We start from the raw sequence: 21,640 nt of genomic DNA on the forward strand, positions 1-21,640 counted from the left end.
GATATTCTTGTGACCCCTCTGGACTACACATGTACCGGGTGCTCATGACTGTGGGGAGCCAATTTGAAATATTGATACAATCTTCCCTAAATCTAAGTCCCTAACCTACTTTTCAGTATTTTTATGAATCAAAACACTCCATATTCCTTGTACAGTTTCACTGCCCTCCAAGCTGAATTTTGCTTAATAATAGTGAGCTCCAGCCGGGTGGCGACGGATAAATTCCAAATAACCTTTGACTTTACAATAAGAGACTTTGGTGAGTAGAGCAGTACATCAAATATTTCTGTGTGAATGCACAGTTGATTAATCACAGGAGTAGTGTTTGGCGATTGTCTTTAGACAGTTCAGTTGTAGATTTGAATGTCAGCATTATCATATGTGAATCTCTATCATGTGTAGTGAGGGCCTCAAGGAAAGCAACAGGACTAATGATAAAATCAGTTTTGTACCTTTTATTTGCAAAACAGGTGTTTTCATACAGAGGCAAATCAAAGATTCTCAAGGAAATAAAAATTTTTGGTGCTCCACGGATGAGGAACTATGGTATAGAGAGGAGGAAAACTGGAGCAAGAACAAAAACTCAGGAAGAGAATGTGTATGCATGTGTGTAGGAAGCTGTGAACTCAGACAAGATGTGATTTAAAAAAGATTTACTGAATCTCTGAATCCATCTTTCTGCCAGGAGAATATATTCCCTAGCAGAATTTCATGTGGAGGGAGAGACAGGAGAGTGAATAGAAGGATGAGAAAAACTATGCCATTCCTAGTTACCATTCATAAAGATCCACTTACTTAACATTAAAATTTAAGAAATAAGGCTTAAGGGAATACTTGAAGTTCGAATGAGCTGAATTCCCTTTCCTGTGTCCTGCCTAACTGGCTGTTGAATGGTAAGGGTGTATTTGGACATGAGAGGACTTCTGCTGAGACAATTTTGACTGTTAAAAACAGCAAGGATCCTCCAGGTGGAAGACAGACCTGAATGACCTCATGCTTATTTGTCTTAGAATCATAGAATCACAGAATGGTTTGCATTGGAAGGGACCTTAAAGTTCCCCTGGTCCCAAACCCCTTCTCTGGGCAGGGACACCTGCAGCAGACCAGGTTGTTCATGGCCCAATCCAGCCTGTCCTTGAACACTTTCAGGGATGGAGCACCTACAGCCTCTCTGGGCAAGATGTGCCAGTGCCTTACCACCCTTATAGTAAAGAATTTTTTCCTAGTATCTAATCTAAACCTACTCTCTTTCAGTTTAAAGCCATTACCCCTTGTCCTATCACTACATGCCCTTGTGAAATCTTCCTTTCCACCTTGTCCTGTTGGTATGAGAGAAGATTACTTTAATGGGAAATGTGATTATCAGCTACAAAGAGGATTAAGCACAGCTCTCATTACAACAAAGAGAAAATTTCACAAAGTAATTTGCAAATTGTAAAAACAGTATTTGGAACAATTATTTGGTTGGAGGACTATCCATTATGAGAAGATGACGTGTACAATGGTATTGACCAGAAAACTGCTTGGGAATAGACAGTATCATCTTTTCAGTTCAAAAGCTCTTATCTTCTGTAAAAGACTATTTATAGAAGTTACAGGAGTTCCTTTGGGTTCTGCCTTTCTCTATTTCATGTCAAACTTGTACTACTAAATTTGGGAAAAGATATTTTGTATTATTTGGGAGTGAGAAGGGCAATCAAATGATACATGGGCAAATATGGAAAACAGTGGATGTGGGAAAGGGAGGATGGAGTTCAGTCTCTTTTGGAAATATCTCTGTATTCTTCCTGGGATACTTTATGAATTCATTTAAGTTCTTTGTTACATTTGTAGTCTTTTTAGGCTATGAATACACCTGGTAAAAAAATTACTTCTATAATCATATTCAGTTTTCCTGAATTTTCAAAGGTGTTTATAAAGGACCATTTCTTTTGTATGTGCAGGCGAACTATCAATAACAGGCTGCAAGGTGTTGTCTTGTTGCTGAACCTCTGGCAACTTATTGTACACCTTTGAATGCTCCCTATTCAGTTTTTGGGAACACTGAAAGGTACTACAATGTATGGTTTCCAAATTTTCCCAGACGAGCACAGGAGAAATAAAAGGCCCATTTGCCCACATAATTAAACCCCCTTGCAGTCTGGTACAATTGGCAGACTCTTCTCCAGAGAGAGTCAGAACAAAAACTGCATGGGTTTTTATAGGTCAGGTTGGAAATAGGCTGGCAGAGCTGTGTCAGACAACTTCTTCTCTGTCTTCCTGAATGCAGGGGTTCAATCCTGAGATGTTCTCAGCAGTCTGAGTCCCACAAAAAACAAACCTATGCCTATCTTCTTTTCAGGAATATTATATTCCCTTGCAAATCTATATGTTTAAAAGCTATGAAATGTGCACTATGAGTTTTGCACTTTTATTACTCTCTTTACCATCTTCTATTCTTATTGACATTGTACGACTTTGTTAATAACATAGTCTTGGTTGTGCCTCTTTGACTTTTTTTGAAAGTGAGGGACAGATATTTTATATTGCCAGAGCACTAGAACTCAGCAGAATTATGTGAAGGATTTTTTTTAAATGGAAAGCATATAATGCAAGGCAAGTCCTTCCTTTAATAATATTGATATTCCTCCCCAAGTCCATTTGTATAATGCCAGTTTTGTATTACCTTGCTTGCTGTTTTTATTACCCACAGAATACAAATTAACCTCTTGTGTTGTGGAAAGACTTGGCAAACATAGCCAAGACTGGGACAATGGGGTGCAGAAAGTCTCTCTGTTTCAAAGAACTTTGAATAAATATATATTTTTAAATTATTCTTTGAGCATCACCTTCCCTGTTTTACCCCTTGTTGGTTTAGGCAGAAGTAGGTCAAAGTAGGTCTAAATTTCATGGTTCTTGATCCTAACGATCCTGTGTGATTACTTAAGTCACAAACACCAGTTATATTGAAAGAATAGATTTAGCTTCAGTGTTACTTGTAAAATAAAGCCCTGCAAGAATGGAAAGGACTTTCAAAACAGAATTTAAAACTGAAGAGCATGATTTATTCCATGAACCTTTATGTAAGTTTCAGTAAGTTTTGTTAGATTTCAGTAAGTTTTATTCCTATGGGGAAACTTTTGAAGGACAGCCATGAAAATGCCTATGTATGATACCGCTGTTCAAAGCAGAAGCCGTGCTGGTGGGTCTGTGCCACATTGGCTGCCACGGGTAAGAGGGTGCCAAGAAAACTCTGTGCCGTGTGGCAGACCCCGGGAACAGGGGCTTGCCCAGGTCTTGCAGGGCACACCTGGCCCTGAGTGGCCCCGCAGCACATGAGAGCATGGCACTGTTTGAGCTACCCGAGGCTTCCTCTCAGGTACCAGCTCAGCCTCTACTCCTTCCCAATACGGAAGGCTGGCTCTTCTCCCCTGGTGCAGACTGATATTGTCTTGATTAGCTTTCCTGATGAGGGCTTTGGCTTCAAAGTGACACAGGGGTGTTGAAAAACAACCTCAGTGGGGAGTACAGGTGTATGGTCACCTTGCTATGTTTTCAAAAGATTCCTTATACTGTATTTTCTATGTTAAATGGTTTTGACCTTGCTAGTCAACTGGTTCTGCCCAAGTTCAGGTAGGAGAGTGAACAGCTCTTACTTCATGTCCTTGCCTTAGTGGCAGCAAAGCATGTAAGAAAAGCTGAAAAAAACTGCTGAACCCCCAGACACAACATAATGAAGTACATATGCATCAAGACACCAGGTATGCATACAATGAATCAGTTCCTTGCATGTCTTCCACAAGTGTGGATACTGTGGGCTTACTGTATTCTTTTTCAAGCGTGAAGACTGCCTATGAGATAATTCTGAGCACCTGAATTCATTAATACTGTTGCACAGAATAGAAATATAAGGGACAAATCAAATATACCTGCTCCTTTCCAAACCAACCCTATACAGCTATTTGAAATACTTATATACATATTTTTGTATGCTCATTTGTTTGTTTATGTGCATGTTCATGTGTCTTTAGCAATCCTCTAGAATGATAGGCTTTTTCTTTAAGAAACTCACTTGTAAGCTTGTATTTAATTTATTGTGTTCCTGTATTACTGTGACTTTTTTTTACAAAACCTCATAGCTTATAAATTACCATAAGATTAAACCAGATATTGGTAATGTATTTTAAACAGTTGTTAAATTACCAAAGTTGGTTGATCCCTTCCTTGAAATTTGCTGATCCTAACTTTAAATGGCTCCTAGGTTATTATTTATATCTTTTAAATCTTTTATAGCGGTACACGGGTGGTTTCATGAAACCTGGCATAACATATTCTAAGAACAAAAGCATATTTATGTAAGTAGCACTGGGAGCTGAGTTGGCAGGTGTTTGCCACAAAGTCTTAACCCCTAAGCATTAGTAGTAGGCATCAAGTGCATCCTCAAAAGGTTGTGAGAGTCTCTGTTTCTACAGAGAAACTGTTCAGGTCCAAAATGTATTTAACTGGAAAGAATGACTGGACTTGTGCTATCATCAAGTTTGTAGGCTACAGAAAGAAATGAGGATTTAGGAATAACTTTGCAACAAATGCCATAAACAGAAAATCAAGACAGTTGTGGTGGCCAGGGCTTCTCAGAGAAACTGCAACCTTATGTAGCTCATGAGAGAGACAGGCAGAATTGTTCTTGGGAAGAAAGCAGTCTCAGATGTATAAAGGAGCAGGCAAGGCCATAGTCTCTCCTCTTGCACAAACCAGACAGGAAAACTGTCCAGCTGGAGGAGATCCAGGGCTGCCCTGCATGAAGATGGATAGCAGAGGGAGAAAACCCTGTTAAAAGAAAAGGACTTTGTCCAGAGCAATGGTCAGTCATCTTGAGTTAAGGTAGTGAAATCTCACAAAGAACTCCAAACTTTTCCTTGGCTTCTGCTAAAGCCAATGCTTTGCATGAATCTGCTGGAGAAGGTCAGCAAAGAATGAGAGTAACTGAGAGTAGGGTAAGATGTGGCTGGAGATCTCCTTTCAGCTTGTAGGCACAAAACATGTTAGGTCCTTCAGCTTCTTCCATATGGGAGCACAATCCATGGTTCAATATGCTTATCAAAGATTACCAGCAAGTCCTTTCTAAAGGAATACTTTCATTGAAACATGTTATTTCACTGAAATCACACTTTGGAGACAGAAAGTAGAGCCAGTTCAAGAAGATTTTGTTAGGAAAAGTTTCTGGCTCCAGAACTTCACTTTGGAGAAGCTAACGCCCCCATGAGCCCCATGGTGTGGTGTTCATAGGCTACACCAGTGAAGTGAGAAACATTAATTAAGCCCCTGCTCTCACTGAATGAAATCAGGGTATAATCACCTTCTCTGACTCAGAGGACAGGCTCACACTTCAATGCTCAGCTCTGGAGACTAATGTTTGCTGAGAAGCTGCTGTGAGACTTCCTTGGAGAAGGCAAGCAACATTGCATTGACCCTGCACTATGGCATGGGAGACTATGGGCTGGAGTCAGCACAACCACTTCTTGGCTGAATGCTGCAACTGAAGACTGTGGAGGTAGTAAGAGGTCTTTTTTAATTTTGTTGTTGTGTTGTGCTTGGGTTTTTTAGTGGTTTGTGTGAGGATTTGTTTTTTGCTTCATATATCTTTTTTGTATTTTCAAGGAAAAACTTCAGAATTTTTGTAAGAGGGGGAAATTTTCCTATTCTTTTATAATAGTTACTTACTAGCAAGTGGTAATATGGTATGTTAAGGGGCTGAACAAAGTGTTCACATATGTATGAGATGTGTTAGTGTTTTTCTCTGAAAATGGGGCTTCCGGTGTGTTTATAGAGGCTTCTCAAAAGGGCTTTATTAGGCTTCAATTACATGGATCTGGCATGGAATTGTGGTTCATCTCATCCTTTTCCTGCGAGTCTCTTCACTGATGGCATACAAAATTCCCAAGAATCCTGCTCTGTTCTATGACTAACATTCTCTCAGTGAAAGGTTCTATTTTAGGCTTATTTGAATTTTTTTTCTATGAGGAAGTATAACTGTTAGTTAATATTCACGGCAATTATACCAAGAAAAATACTTATTAAAAACCTTCCTTGTAGTTCCAGGTTTCAGTCACCTACTTTTTCTTTCATATGTCTGCCATCATTCATATATTAAATATCAGCCATACTAAGAAAAGATATGAAAGACCTGCTTTTTATGGCTATGATTTTTACTGCAGTAAAAATTCCTGCATTTGTAATTTTACTAGCTTTCATAAGAGTATTCAGGCAGATAACTTCATACAGAGTCTTGCATGCAGTTCTGGTGTCTCATTTAAAAAAAGTGAATATAGATTTCAGAGGATGGCTACTAGGGTGGTTGGGAGCATGAAAAGCATGTGAAATGAGAGGAAGCCAGCAGAGCTTGGTTCGCTTGGCCTTCACATAGAAATCAAGAAACGAAATTCTTGCCTGAGTGAAGGAGGACAAAGACCAGTAAGGAAGACAAGCTGTTTGAGTTATGTATGATATCAGTGTGCAAACAGATGAAAAGAAATGGGAAGAAAGTGAGCCTGGAAACTGAAGGAGAAGTCCTGGACTTGTGAAAGACTGTTCTACTCTAAATGCTGGGAACAGTGCTGTACATTTAGAGCAAGCCTGTTAGAAGGAAGGGTTTGTCCTTGCCCCAAGAGGCTCCCTTGGGAGCGCTCCAGTGAGCCCAGTGACAGACCTAGACATGTGTTGTGGGTTAACCCTGGTGGGCAACTCAGTCCCACACAGCGGCTTGCTCACATTGCATCCTGTTTGGATGGAGGTTGGGAACAGAAGAGTACAATGCTGAAAATTTGTGAGCTTAGTTCACAGCTGTTAAAAAAAAAAAAAAAAAAAAAAAAGGAAAAAAACCAGAATAAGCAAAGAAAAAAACAAGAAAAACAAGGGATGCAAATCCACCCACAATTGTTCTCTGCCAGCTGACTGATACCCGATGCCCTGGCAGTTCCTGAGCACTTGCAGCCCTGGAAAACTTCTTCCCCAGCTTTTATTGCTGTGCACAAGGCCATATGCATGGGGTGTCCCTTTGGTCAGCTGTGGAGCTGTCTCTCAACCTCTTGTGCATGCCCAGCAGCCTGTTCTCTGGTGAGGTGGCATGAGAAGCAGAAAAGGCCTTGACAGTGTAAGCACTGCTCAGCTATAACTCACCTTAGTGTTATTGTGTTATCCACTCTTTTTTCATCATAGATGCAAAAAAAAAAAAAAAAAAAAAACCAAAAACCAAACCATGCCAGCGAGTATGAAGAAAATTACCTTTATCCCAGACGAAACCAGTACATTATGGATGGATTCCAAAGACAGGCCACTCTTACATTATCTAGGTTCTAGGAAGAAGATGGCTTGAACTGCCCAGGTGACACCTGCAGTTTCCAACACCTACTAATGGTATGTTATAGAGTTTCAGGTGGTTCCTACCAAGGCAACTGGTGTCCAGTTCAGTACCTTTACACTTTCAACTGCACTATGCAGAGGCAATGGGGTTACATTTATTTTAAACCAAAACTTCCCATTGAGATTGATGGAAAATTGTGATTAAAACTGATGGTGTAATAAGGCCCCATTTGGCCTATAGAACAGCCTAAACAAAGGCTAGAGGAGTCTTACTTTGGTTAAATTTGTTCCAATCTCTCTTCCAGTGGTGCTTCTATGACATAAGAAAGATCTTCTAATTGAATGGCAAAATGCTCTTCGTTAAAAATTCAAAAATTGTTTGCTTCACAGCTACACTTCAGAAACTGGTATATCTTGTTTGAACTCACAAGCCTGTGGGATTGCCTTCAGTCTGAGCTTTGCTTTCTCTCCTTTACCTAAAAGCCAACAGATTATATGTCTGCCACTTCATCCTCTTAAGCGTCCTCCCTACAGGCAATTCTTTCTTAGTAGTGGCTGAGGTGCATTGGTTTTCTCACCCCTAAGGTCTTGACTTGATAAGTTCCAGCCTCAGAGGGACTCAAGTGGAAAGAGTTTCTCCCAAATCTTACAGCAGTTTTATTATGCCAGAGGAGAAAGGAAAGCACAAAGTGTGCTTTTGCCAGGTTGGGACTGGCTGCTGGTGAAGCCAGTGTAGTGATGCCAACAAGGCATTTCACTTCCAAGAGTGCTCCACTTTCCATTTATACCTGTAAATGTTCTGCTCTTCAAATCCCAGACTTCTCCCACCTTACACCCCCAGAAATTTAGCAAAGCGCATTTATTGTCTCAGGAATATTTTAGATATTTAGCAGATAATTTGATTCTCTGAGAAAGGCATTGACTGCTGCAGCACAGAGGCCAGACCCTCATTGCAGGCAGACAGGCTCCACTTATTTTCCTGGCTCTTCAGATTTACTACTAACACTCTGGCAGACAGTAGTAGTGGATATGATGATGTAGTGTTGGAAATAATCCTGGGTTTTAGTAATACCTACACATTGCCAGACAATTATGTCCAAAGAGCCCAGATTTTCTAGAAGTGCTGTTCCACCCCCCCTTCTGTTGGAAACCCTAATTTCCTCCTTGCCCCTCTTCCCTTGCTGTCAGCCCTATCACATCTCTTGTGACCAGATCAAGGATGTTTAAATATAGATTCAAAAATTTCTGAGGGAGGAGCAACTCTGGCAAGGCTTTGTGGCCTGAGTGATCTCACTAAACTACTGCTGACTATTCAGGATCTCTTCCAATACTAGCTGGTCCTTCTTTAAATTTGCCTATGATTTAGAAATGCAGAAATAAAGCAGTAAACAGATGCAATGAAGCTTCTGAGTTTTTTCTGTGCTAGAAAGAAACCTCTTGCCCCATTTCTTATTCTACCTTTTGCAACTCAGTACAGTCTGGGCTTACTTAGTGAACAAAATGTGCTTTTCTGGAGTAGCAGTCTGAGTCCTAAACCAGCCACAGTACATGGCATATGTTCAGGGATATGTGGGAGATCTGGTTTCAAGTAAAGGCAAAAAGCAGAGCACTCTTTAAATCTGTATTAGAAGTGGATTAGATGAATCTCTCCCTTCTTTCCTTTTTCTAAAATTGCCTTGAGGCTTTTTTTTTTTCCTTTGGAATACTCATTGCACTAAAGATGTGAGGAGGTATTTCTAATGACTTGAGCTTCTACCGTGACCTAGAGTGGTTTTATCCCTCTGTAATTACTTAGAAGAAACAAAACAGTCCTGAGGGGTAGCATGGCTGTGATGGCCTGGTAGAATTATTAGTGTAGTTGCTGAAATTTGGGGGGAAATCAGAACCTGGTGTGATTTCCTGAAGTGCTCACACATGGTCAGCTCCTCTCCTGTATGAAGTACTAGCGCTGATCCTGAGTAACCACTTCAATCACTTTTATATCCTCAAAATGAGTTTAAGTACTTCTTAGGCCTTGTTCCTGGCCTCATGTTCAAGAGTGGATTTCACTCCTTGGCAGTTTCAAGTAACTTAAGCAAGTTTTAGCAACTCAATAAATTATAACTTCTGTTTTCTTCAGAGAATGGACTCCAGCAGATCTTGCAGATGAACAGATTGTGTAAGAGCAGGCCTCAGCTGTACCTACAATGGCTAAAATCATATTAATTTTGGTAGTATTTGATAAGAGACAAAAAGCAACAGCCAAATTGATATAAATAACAGAAAAGCATGCACAACAAAAAGAGAAGACCTAAGAGCTGAGGCAAAATGCATTAGACTTCTGAAATAGGAAAATTCAATACCATGGTTGTCATTACCACAGGACACTTTCACCCATAAAAGCAGAAAATGTGTATATGTAATTGTGTAACATTCTAAGATACATATAGCTCTGCAATATGGAGAAATATAGAAATGGTTTGAGGAAGCTTACTGTCTTTGAGGTGTATGAAAATAATGTTAAGAATTACTTAAAACCCTTTATGGGGTCAGTTAGCTTTGGGAATAACTAAAAGTCCATTAGTGACTACATGCTATACATTGTATTAAATCAGCTCTCTTCTTCTCTAAAATTTGCCTTATTGGGTTTTTTTCCTAGGGTGAAATTCATCCCTAGGCAAAGTATACGCATGCAATGTTGAGTCTACCATTTAATATAACATCCATAACTCAGTATAAAAAGCTGTGCATATGGCCTTGATAACTATCTACATTGCACTGAATTTTCCTTTTGCATACTGATCCAAGGTGAATGACTGTGTCTCATCAACATTTTATTCCTCAGTGCTTTATTAATAACAAATGAGGGACTCATGAATCCATTCAATTAATTAATTTCTTCTTGGTCTCCTTTTCTTGCTTAACAGGTTGATCTGTCTCCAAAATGTACATTTTCTGCATTCCCATTGGACTAATGACATTTAGATAATTTTTTTACTTTGGAATTTAGCCATCCAACTTAAAAGTAAAAAGAGACATTGTACGTTTGAAGACAGTGCTAATGCCATTCCCTGCCAGTAAGTCCTGCTGCTGTAAAAATGAACAAGGTTGGGATCTGCCTTCCTTTGACCAGGCATATCACTGACACGCATGGAGACACTTCCCTTCAGCTATCTTGACTTGTATGGGACTTTATTTAGGTTTTGATTCAAATAACCATTTTTTTTCCAGCCAATTTAGGGGTTATAATATCTGCTATTGACCTTCTATTACAACCTGTGAACCATTCTGTTTAATGTGAAATTACATCATGTAAGAAATTCCTTTTTGTCCATTATCTTGGTCACTGACTTGACAGGGCTCTCAGAGAGTCATGGGAGTATAAATCAAAGATGGGACTAAGAAGTGGGGAACTCGGGAGTAATAGGCACGAGACTAGCACGGTGATTCCTTCTGTTCCTAAGGCCACAGCAAGAGTGCAATGAAGAATGGACATTAGGTGTTTCTTCCTGGCACTGTGTCAAGTGCAGAATATTTTATGCAAATGAAATATCCTGTTCCGAGAAATAATAGATCTGTAGTGATTTCATTCCCATGTTAGAGCAAGGTTTACATTGAAAAGATGGGTTGGACATAACTATGACTACTTGTTGAGCACAAAAGGATTATCAAGAAGAAATTAATTGTGTGGCATTAGCTAATAGGATACAACACACACACAAAAGGGAGGTCATAGATAAAAAATTTCATTGATCATAATTGATTATTGTGATTTGCTTAACTGGACTTGGAAATTATGGGAGAGAGTGAATGTCAGAGTGGGGAAGGTAGAAGTCAAGGAAGAAGGACATAACATATCTTGCATATGTTATGCCTTATCCTGGGTAATGTCTTAGGCCAGCAACAGGGTTCCTCCCTTATAACAGAAAGCACAGCAAATCATTGCAAAGGTGGATGAAGGTAAAATCAGTGCCAGGAAATAGGATTCTGAATGAAAGATGAGGAGTAGAGCATCACAGTGAATCCCTTGGAAACTTAAGGGTCTTTATGCAGTGAGATGCAGTTCACTGAGTCCTTGAATATCTCTATGAGAAACTGGATACACTTATTCTGTTTCGGGTGTTTTGAAGTACAGTGTTTCAGATATTTCTTTTGGGGTGGAATCCTCTGTTTTTTTCCCCTGTTATTTGGAGTTCAGTTGCCAGTTATTTACCATATGGCATGTGCAGATGGGATGCAAATACTGCTTTGACTTAGTTTCATGAGTGACCCTTTCAATACTGTCCTTAGGCCAAAGTATGAATTTAGGAAGTTCAAAAGAATAATGAAGGGAAGATTTTGCAAAAATTCATCTGAACATCATCATCTATTCCTAAGCTTTGCTACAGACCAGATCACATGGGACTTTCTCCTAAAACTGGAGGAAACCATCAAGCCACAGTTGCTTGGAAAGAAGCTCATCTTTCTCTGGGCTTCCCTCTTTGACTTTTCTTCAGCTTTGCTTGGCATGCTTCTTGATGCTTCCATGTCCCATGTGGGGTGCTGTGCTTGAAGCATGGTTTGTGCTTTCATTGACTGTGTTTTCATTGACACAACTAAGCAACCCAGGAGAGTCAAAGGGTCACCACTTTATCAGTGGTATAAGCAGTGACAACAAAAATTCTACTGCTGACCCTCATGGCTGCAAAGTGTGTTTTTAGTAGATAAATAACACTGCAGAGAGACTTAGTGAAACTGGACTATAGACCTTCTGCCAGTCAGTGATTTATCTCAGAATCATATATAAATTAGCATATAACTAACAACTGTCTACTATATTGTTGCCAAACCATGCCTTGAATATTGTGGAAGACCTCCCCTTCTTGTGGGAACAGCTCTGTTCTTTTATTTGAAAGGAAACTGGGTTTGGGAAAGTTGTTTACTTGTATTTTTCCTTACCCTCTGAACTGCTGTGAACTGTTCTTACATTCTTTTCCTTAGGAAAGGAAACAAGTTAGTTGAATTTGTGAAAGATGGCTTCTGTTTCCCTTCTCTTCCCCACTGCTGCTGTGGCTGATTGCAGTTTCTCTCCCAGCACTGCCCTGCCTGTTCACAGGTACATCCGTGTCATGGCAGAGAGTGATTCAGCTGCCTGACTGAACTGAATTCCTTCACTCTTCCTTGTTAGTTTAGCATACAGTCTTAGAAATCCAGTGCATAAATCACATTTTGGATACAAATCAAAACATGTGATTAATACCTAGACATTTATGGCCATATAATGTTGCACCACAGTTAACAAGTAACATTTGGCTATGGGGTCTGTGCACCTGCTAAGCTGTAATGTGCTGCTAATGTTTTAATGAAGGATCTCAGGGAAAAAAAATACCTCTCTAAGCCAGAGGTAAAGCTTGTGCTCCTGGAATGCACATTTGTGGATAGGAGAGTTGACTGACTGGGAATACAACCATTTGTTTTCCCAAATTACAAATAATAATTAATAAATAAAATGTTTTCTCATGGCTGTGAGCAGGGAGTTGGGAGAATCACTTGGCAAGCAAACTGATATTTAAGCCGTGATTTGTTGCGAATATTTGCACAGTACTCTAGAACAGTGGTCCCTGGAGGAGCAACTTGCATTTTGTGGACAGGTTTGCTCTCTCTGTTGGCCTTGGTTTTAAGTTTTTAATTTACTGTATCAAGAGGCAATATCAGAAAGTCTTGTGGGCAACATGTTGCACATATGAAACAAAGATTGGGAACTGTGACTTTCTAGTGATGTACCAATTTTATTGATATTATGACAGCTTTTGCAGCCTGAAAATGGGAAAGAAACCAGAGGATGTTTCATTGGGAAACAAAAAAACAATCTGCCATCTTGGTTTGGTGCAGTCTGGATTAAAATATGTTCTTTAGCATTATAATGATAAATTCCTGGAAGACTTCATAGCATGGATGGTTTATCCCTGTGTTGCAAATAGTGGCTCTCAACAAGAAGTAGAGATGGGCCAAAACCTTCCTTCATTTTTGCAGAAAATCTTCAAAAGTCACTCTGCAAGAACTACCTCAAGAATGCCTCCAGGGAAAACTTCTCTCAAATGTTTGTAATGTTGTCTCTGTTTCTTGGAGGCATTTGTCTAACCTGTGGTATGGTTGGTAACGGTGGTGAGTGATAGGTGGTTGAGCAGAAGATCCCTAGAACCTTGTGTGGTGATTGCATCATATGGTACAGTTTTTGTGGATGCAGGTGTTCTCTACCTGTCAATGAATGCAGATGTTTGATACCAGGATGCTGTTTTACTCCTCACAATGACACAGAGAAGATTAGTGAAAGAGATGTAAAAATTGGCTTATAGGAACTAACAGATTTATGTTGTTATCCTTGGTCCATATTTCTCAGTGTCATACAGTCCTGATCTGGCAGTGACAAATAAGAGTTTTTGAAGTTTTTCCCAACCTGATCCCAGCTAAAATAAAGATAGATAAATAAATAAATAAATAAATAAATAAATAAATAAATAAAATTTTATAACATTTCAATGTGATAATTGCTGAGATTTGTCAAAATTAACGTTCTCCCCCTTCACAAACTTTTTCTTGCTTTGATTAATCATCATTTTACAAAGGGAAATCTTTATTAGTAACTGATTCTTCAATAATTTTTTCACTTATGATCTTCCTTGAAAGCATCCTCTCCCTTTCCTTTTCTGTTCCCATGGTTGAGAATAATTCATTGTGTATTCTCTGAAAGCTGTCCAGATTTGTTATAAGTTAATCAGATGGTGTGTTGTGAGACTGCCTTTAGGCACTCAACTGTTGCTAGTCTGGAACAGGACTAGATTTCCTAACTCAGCTTCTTGAAAACCAAATTTTTCCCTTAGTTTTTTATTCAAGCAGTAGAAAAGGAATCCAAAGGACTTTTTTTATGAAAAGCTTTTTCAGATTAAAAAAACCAAACACTTTGATTAAGAAAATATCTGTTGGCTGCCTTTGCAAGTGAATGTGAGTGAAAGAACTTGGGAGTGCATTTGCACTGCAGAATTAATTGCAAGGTCTGACTCAAGTGTTGTTCCCAATTGTCTCCCAGTCACCTACAAAATATCTAGCTTGGAAGTCTTGCAGAGCTTCTAACTGGGCAAGCTGCCTCAATGTTGGCTATAAGCTGGGGCTCAGATGTTGTCTTCATATGGTGTTGTAGTCCACCCATGTTGCAGAAAAGAATGAATTTAAACCATGAAATTATTGAAATCCTCCAGAATCTTCTCACAGTTCTACCATGTATCAAGGTCAATGCAAAGACCTTCCTGCAATTTTTTGGGGAAAGTCCTTGAAGCTTCAGTTCTGCAGCATGGAGAGCAGTGGAGATGCCAGATGTCTCAGAGACCTGGAAGGCATGGGGGGAACTCTCAGATTGATATGGCCTACAAAAATACCCTTAAATTTCACCCAGTCTCTGATGCTGGGGAAAACAGCAGGAATGAGATGTCCCAGTGCTCTATTGAGCCATAGTTGTGATTTCTGCTCTGTGGGACATTTGGACCCCTGTAATTGACATCTATGGCAACTGCATTGCTCAAAAAATGTGCTTCAAGGCTATCCCAGCAGTTTCCCTCTTTAGCTGGGCTCTGAATTCCCTGACTGTAGGCAAGGACTGGAGACTTTTCAGATCTAAACAACTGAATGGAATAGGAGACTCTGGAGAATTTGTTCTCCTGTTCTCCTGTTTTAGCAGAGGGCTATAGAAGAAGCATTTCGTGCAGCTGTGAGGAGAGGTGGAATAAAAATCCCCTCAGTTTTTTATTGCGGGGATCATCCTCATTCAATGGCTCAACCATGGGCTTTCTAAAAGGCACCAGACAGCAGTCCAAAGGCAGAAATAATACACGTGAGAGGAAAAGAGACACAAGGCACTGTTGTACAAAGATTCATGGATAAAAACTTGGTGATCTGAAAAGGATTAATTTAATTTTACTATGGCTAATGAGTTTTGTAGAATTTCTGATTTAGGCTGGCACTCCACATCCTTCTCTCCTAAAAAAAAAAGAAAAAAGGAAAAGAAAAATCTCAACCCTCCCACTTTTCCCAGACAAAACAGTTCCCTAAACTGAGTAGTTCCATGCCTGTTCCATCCCTGAAGTCTAAATTCTACTAAATTAGTAAGCAAATTAAATACAGAAGCACTGGAAATACAGTGCTCTTTCTGCACTAATATTTCGATACGTGTATTGTGTTCAGGTAGTATATGTGATTTCTGATGATTCATGGTGTCAATTCAAGACTTCCATTTCTAAATGCTGATGCCCTATTCAGTCCATATGGAAGAAATATTTCCAATTCATGAATCCCATTACAGTATTTCAGCAAACTGAAGCTCTTGATATTAGTATAGTCTTTACATTAGATATTTATTAGGTCGTCCTCTTAGTTTTTGGAGGAGTTTGTTTTGGTTTTTACTTAATTGGGTAAATAAAGTCTCATTCCACATAATAAATAATTTTCTTCAGTTTTATGTGATTGTATCAGACAGTAAATGTAGCTTTATCTACTGTCCTCCTGAAAAATACAAGAACATCCATCTCATAGTGAAACTGGAGCTAACAAATCTGGGGTAGGAGAGGAAGCATAGTACACAGAAAAGATGAGGCTCATTTTCTTCTGGTTTGATAGAACTGAGATTGTGGATGAGGATGGCTGAGAAGAAACACTGGCTGAGAAAATGTGAGGTTTTTGAGAAAATGTGTGAGTGCACTTTCCCTCTCATACTTCCATTACAGCATAGTTTCCTGAAGAACATAAAAACATTGGTAATGTTGGTGACATCATTGACATCTCAGTAAATCCAGGTTCTCTTTGGGTTAGGAGAGTCTTCCTTTATTTTCAGTGAAATATAACTACTGTTTAAATACAAATACTGTGAACTATTTTGCTCATAGCATTTGGTTATTTATCTGATTATTTATTTTTCTTCATGGGCAGGAAAAGGTTAAACACCTTTGCTCTTACATGATAACAAGCACTAAGGTCTGAGTATTTAAAAATAATAGCTAACAGTAAAATGATAATTATCCTATGGAATATCTTTGCATTTACCTGGATATAGCAAGTATTTCTTGTTTGAAAAATACTAATTTTTGCTTTCAAACGTCTCTCTTGTGGGTCTAGCTCAGTAGAACTGCCTTACCCAGTGGGGAGCCCACAGCTAGCGTTGGTAATATTGACAAGTATTATGCCAAGCCATGCCCCAACTGAGCAGTAATTTCAGAGCTACACTCTTGTGTTGCTCCTCAGTGCAGCAGCCTGCAGAGGGCATCTTGGAATGGAACTGAACAGGCCCATGGTGGATGCCAGTGAGATGGATGGGCATGGTGCAGAGAGGATGACAGTAGAAAGCTCTTTTTCTTCAGTTTTCACATACACTCTTCCCAACTGCTATTTTTCAAAAGTTTTTTTTTTTTTTTAACTAGGGCTAATGCTTAACTCAGGGCCATAATCTCAAGGTAGATGGGTGTAATGTGGATTGTATTTGTAATGTATTAATAAGAGTTAGTAAAAGTGGTTTATAAACATTTCTGAGAGAGAAAATTCTACAGCTAGACTTTATTACTAATTCACTGGTATGTAGTTACTTTTAAAGAATGGCTAGATTTCATTTGTGAACAAGTAAATACTGAAAAGGAGAAAAATTTATTTGTGTCAAGATTGTCATCTCCAAAGTAATTGTAAGCAGATGTAGAAAGTTTCACAGACTAACAGACAGGGAAATCAGTGATTTTCAAACAAATAGGAATTTATTAATTTTACAGTGCTTTAAGAAAGGCAAAAGAAGGTATCACTGAGCTTTTCATGAAACTCTGAGCTGTGTCTTCAGCCTGCAGTAATTTAATTCTTTTATTCAAAATTAACATAGACTGATTTTACTGTCAGTGGAACCTAATCTACTTTTTAAGCTGTTTGACTACCATTGGTAAGTACAGCTTTTAGCTGCAAAACCCTCAAAGGCTGCCTGTGTAGTAAGTGCCAGCCAGCTAATACTGTTCCATGAAGGTGGAAGTGAGCACACCAAAGAGCTTTTAGTCCATCTGTGTAAGGAGTAACAGGGAAGCAGTAATGTGAGAACTGAAACCAATACACAGAGTATTTTTCAGTGGAATGGTGCTTATGTGGGAAAGAGCTATGGCAGAGAGGATGCAGAGGAAAACAATGAGACCAAAAATGGAACAATATGGTCAGTTAAAAGCTGTATGCATGTAAGGCAATTTGAAACGATTTTTTAAAAGGCAAATTATGATAAGGAAAGAAAGGGCAGGATTTGACTGCGATAGAGCTTGTGTTTCAGGAGGTTGCAGAGCATAAGAGTGATGTTTTCCATGACTTTGAGGCTGGGAGAGATTCAGAGAAGATGGTCTCAGCATCCTGTCACATCTCTCTTGTACAAGTTGTCTTAAGGATACTTCAGGTACCTCTGAAAAGTCCAGCTCAAGTATCCAAAGAAAACGATCTGTGGCAGAATCTCCACACCGTTGCTCTTTCATGATGTATTACTATTCAATGACAAATGTTACTTTTTGTAATTGCTGCTATATTACTGACAAATATCTGATGAAAAACAGGAGAAGCTAGAAACACAGGAACAGATAATTTTTAATCAGAAATAGTCATGAACGAAGATGCCCTCTGAAAGCAATCATAATCACTATGAAAGAGGGCATTTACAAGTTAGGTTTTTGATTAAACATCAGAGGGGTTGGTGTGTTCAACTCTTGGTTTTGCAATACCTAGCCAATACAAACTTTCTTTCATTTTTGAATTATTGTCTCCTATTCTACAATTTGTAGGAATTATATTCACCAATTTATATTAATTCTTGCTCCAGAAAATATACACTCCTTTAAATTCATTGAATTAGCTCCTTGTTGAGCAGAGCTGAAGCAGGCAGAGTAGCTTCTACAAAACAAGGAGGATGCAGCAGAAGGGATTAAAAGAAGGTGAAAGCAGTAAAGGAAATTCAGGAAGAGATATTTTTAGGGATACCCTTTAGAGTAAAAATAAGTTCCTTCTGCTCAAGGAACAGAAATGAAACACCTGAAGTGAGCAAGGCCAGTGAGAATGGAAGACATTAGGCACTGTGGGAAGAGAATTCACATCATTGGAATGAGGCATTTACTCTCTCCTTATCCGAACAACAGAAGCAAGACAATCTGCTGTTTGTGTTGTAAAAGTGTTTGCAGTAGGAAGCGTGGTATATGCACACAGAAAGAACATCTGTTCGAGGAAGGCTCTTGCAAATATAAAGCTGCAATAATGGGGCAGAAACATCTGCACAGCTTATAGCAGGGCCACCAGTAGTGCTCCTAGGTGGGGGAGGGTATGATACATGCCATATGAAGGAGAAGGTCACAGAAAACCTCTCTAAGAATGAGGCAGTTTTTGTATATATCCGTGCAAAGGTAAGTTGCCTGTAGACAAACTGCTGTTCGGTGTTGCAGAATACTGCTGTGGAAATGCTGTAAACCCTGGAAACCACATCATAGTCCTTTCACTTAATCGTTAAAAGGACAACTTGACCCTGTTCTTATGTAGTCATAGAATGACTCAAAAATTTTAAACGAAGCCAAATCGTAAAGGTTTTCCTCTGCCCACCTGCAATATCTGCATGATTTTATGGTGTAGTTCTGTTAGCAGAACACCAAGAAATTCAGAGAGTAAGCGGAGCAAAATGAAGTGCTGACTGGCAGCTTGCTGGCAATGGTTTTGGTGCAATCCAATTGCAGGAAAATATGCCCAGGCATAGTTCCCTGCTATGACTACACAGCAGCTGGTACCTGAAAGACTCATTCCTGATTATTTGGGGTCTTGCTTCACTACAGACATTTCAGGGCAAATATGATTTGGGTCCCTTTGCCTCAGTTCCTTTTCATTGCAAATACAGTTCACATGCCTGAATAGAGTAGCTTTGCTTGTGTATGGAATTTATAATGAGAGAAAGGAAGGAAATCTACAGCTCATGCACAGTGCACAGCCTTCAAAGGATGGTGTTTGGCAGCATCATGGCTGTATCTTACCAAGGCACTCTTACATGCTTCACACGAAGCAGACTATCCCTCTGCTCCTTTACAACTCTCCTCCTTCAGACTTTGCGACTTCAAAGCTGGTCCAGAAAATTTCACAAGAATTTTACAATTTTGATTACCTCACTACTGGACTCAAGCAATTTGGAGCTCAGGTATACATAAATGCATAGCTTTATCTCCAGACAATGACCCCTTTACCAGTGTCTAGGGCTTGAAGTGCAAGTTTTGAAAATTTTAACTTGCATATAGATAAATGAGCAGATATGAAACCACGAAATACCTGCGAACATGGTATCTTGAATGGCTACTTCTTGGCATTTCAGTACCTCAAGTGGAGTTCTTTTCCATGTGCAGTGTAAGGGGTAAGAGAGTGCATCTGATGATTAGGCTGTGTTGAGCAGCCACTTTTATAGCAAAAGCCTGTTGCTGGCAATGGGAATGTATTTGACAAGTTCAGCAGGTGATGGTTGAAGACTTTGGCTTGTGTTAAGCTTAAAGGATGATTTTTAGAACACGCAAACTGCTGGATATCCCAATGTTTGCAGACAGACAAAATTTTCATTCATTTTTTCCTGTTCTTTAATGTTTTGCAAAAACAGTTAACAAGTACTGTTCTCAGAAATGTGAGCAGTTACCTAATTAGGTACAAAATATGAGTGTATTTTGTTGTACTGGAATTAGCAGGAGTAACAGATAAATACAATTTGTAAAACAAGACAAAGATTATTATGTGTAACACAACCTAGAGGAGAAATCCAAGTGCCAAGACTAGGCTCCACTTTCCCATGACTCCAGGGTAGTCATGGAAAGAGTGATGCCTCAAGTACAAAAGATGAATTTGGGAGCTCTGTGAGAGCCCATGTCTCTTCTGTGGCCATATATGGCACCAATCCTGCCAGCTTCACTATTTGGCTGGTATGAATCCTCTCCCTTTCCTGAACTGGTAAAATCCTACTTCAGAAAACTTATTTGGCACTTTTATCTTTTTGTGTATTCCTCTTTAAGCATCTGAGTAACTCCAGGCAGGTTGAAAGACACTACGTGTATCTAAAGGCAGTAGCATACTTCAGTGTTTGAAAAAAATACATGGGGAAAAAAGCTCTTCTGCCTTCTAAGCTTAAACATGATGACTGGTTTTTTGCTTTGCTTTGATTTGGGTTTTTTTGTAGTAGACATCAAGCAGTTAAAATAAAGGTATTATTTCCATTTCAGCATATTCCTCATTATTGTTTTAAAAAAACCCTTGTCCTTATCCTTGTGAAACATATGCTTGGCTCCACTGGTTCTGGAGAGTGTGTAAATGATACTCACCTTGGGAGAAAACAACTTGACCTTGAAATCAGATACCCTTTCCAGAACAACCATGTGCTTTCTGGCTCTGGAACACTGCATTGCATCATGCTTCGCAGAAGAATTGTTATAAAGGTGATGGTAAGCAAATCTAAAACACTTCGTGAAAAATGCCTTTTGGTGGGGAGGGGAGCTGTCTAATTTTTTTCATCAGGATGACCACACATGTGGTAAAAAATCCAGATGGAAAAGAGAGTGAAAGACTTTGTCATGTGGAAAATATATCTTTAACAGGGGCCGTGTATGAGAGGAAGAGGTTTGGTCCCAGTTGTCCATGTTGCTGTATGTTAGAAGGATGCCAAGCTTCCACATCATTTTGGAGTAAAAATCACCCTACTTTTTCTCCTGAGGAATGAGAAATGTTTTGGATTTTCTGCACTACAGAAAAGAGAAAAATCTGAAAATCTCACAACATGTCACTAGACAGAAAAACAATTTCCTTCCTAATTCTAATGACTTACCATTTTTCACAGAAAATAATGCCGGTAACATGTTAGGGTTTTCAAATAAGATGGAAAAGAGTAGTTTCATCACTGATGTTATGGTGTAGGTAGAAGAGGACTTTAAAGCTGAAAAATATCAGCCCTCAGGTCAGAAGGGGATTTTTCCCTGATCTTCCTTTTCATTCATTTTTACATGGCATTTATCTCCAGCCATAGAAAAGGTTATTACTGGGCTTCTAGATACTGGCCATATAAAAATGGCAATATTAAGCAGTGTCAGGTGAGGTAGGGAGGAGCAATGACTGTGGTATTTCTCTAGATGCTTTTGGCTGCAGTGCCGTCATGTTGTTCTGTGCAGGCAGAAGTGGAGGAATGGCATGCTGAAAGGAGCAGTGCAGACACACTGGATATAGCCAGGCCAATTAACACCACTCATCACAGAGGCCATTAGCTTCTGGTAAAGAAACGTTAACCCCACAG

This window comes from Serinus canaria, chromosome 2 (genome assembly GCF_022539315.1).
Source record: "Serinus canaria isolate serCan28SL12 chromosome 2, serCan2020, whole genome shotgun sequence".
Lineage (NCBI taxonomy): Eukaryota > Metazoa > Chordata > Aves > Passeriformes > Fringillidae > Serinus > Serinus canaria.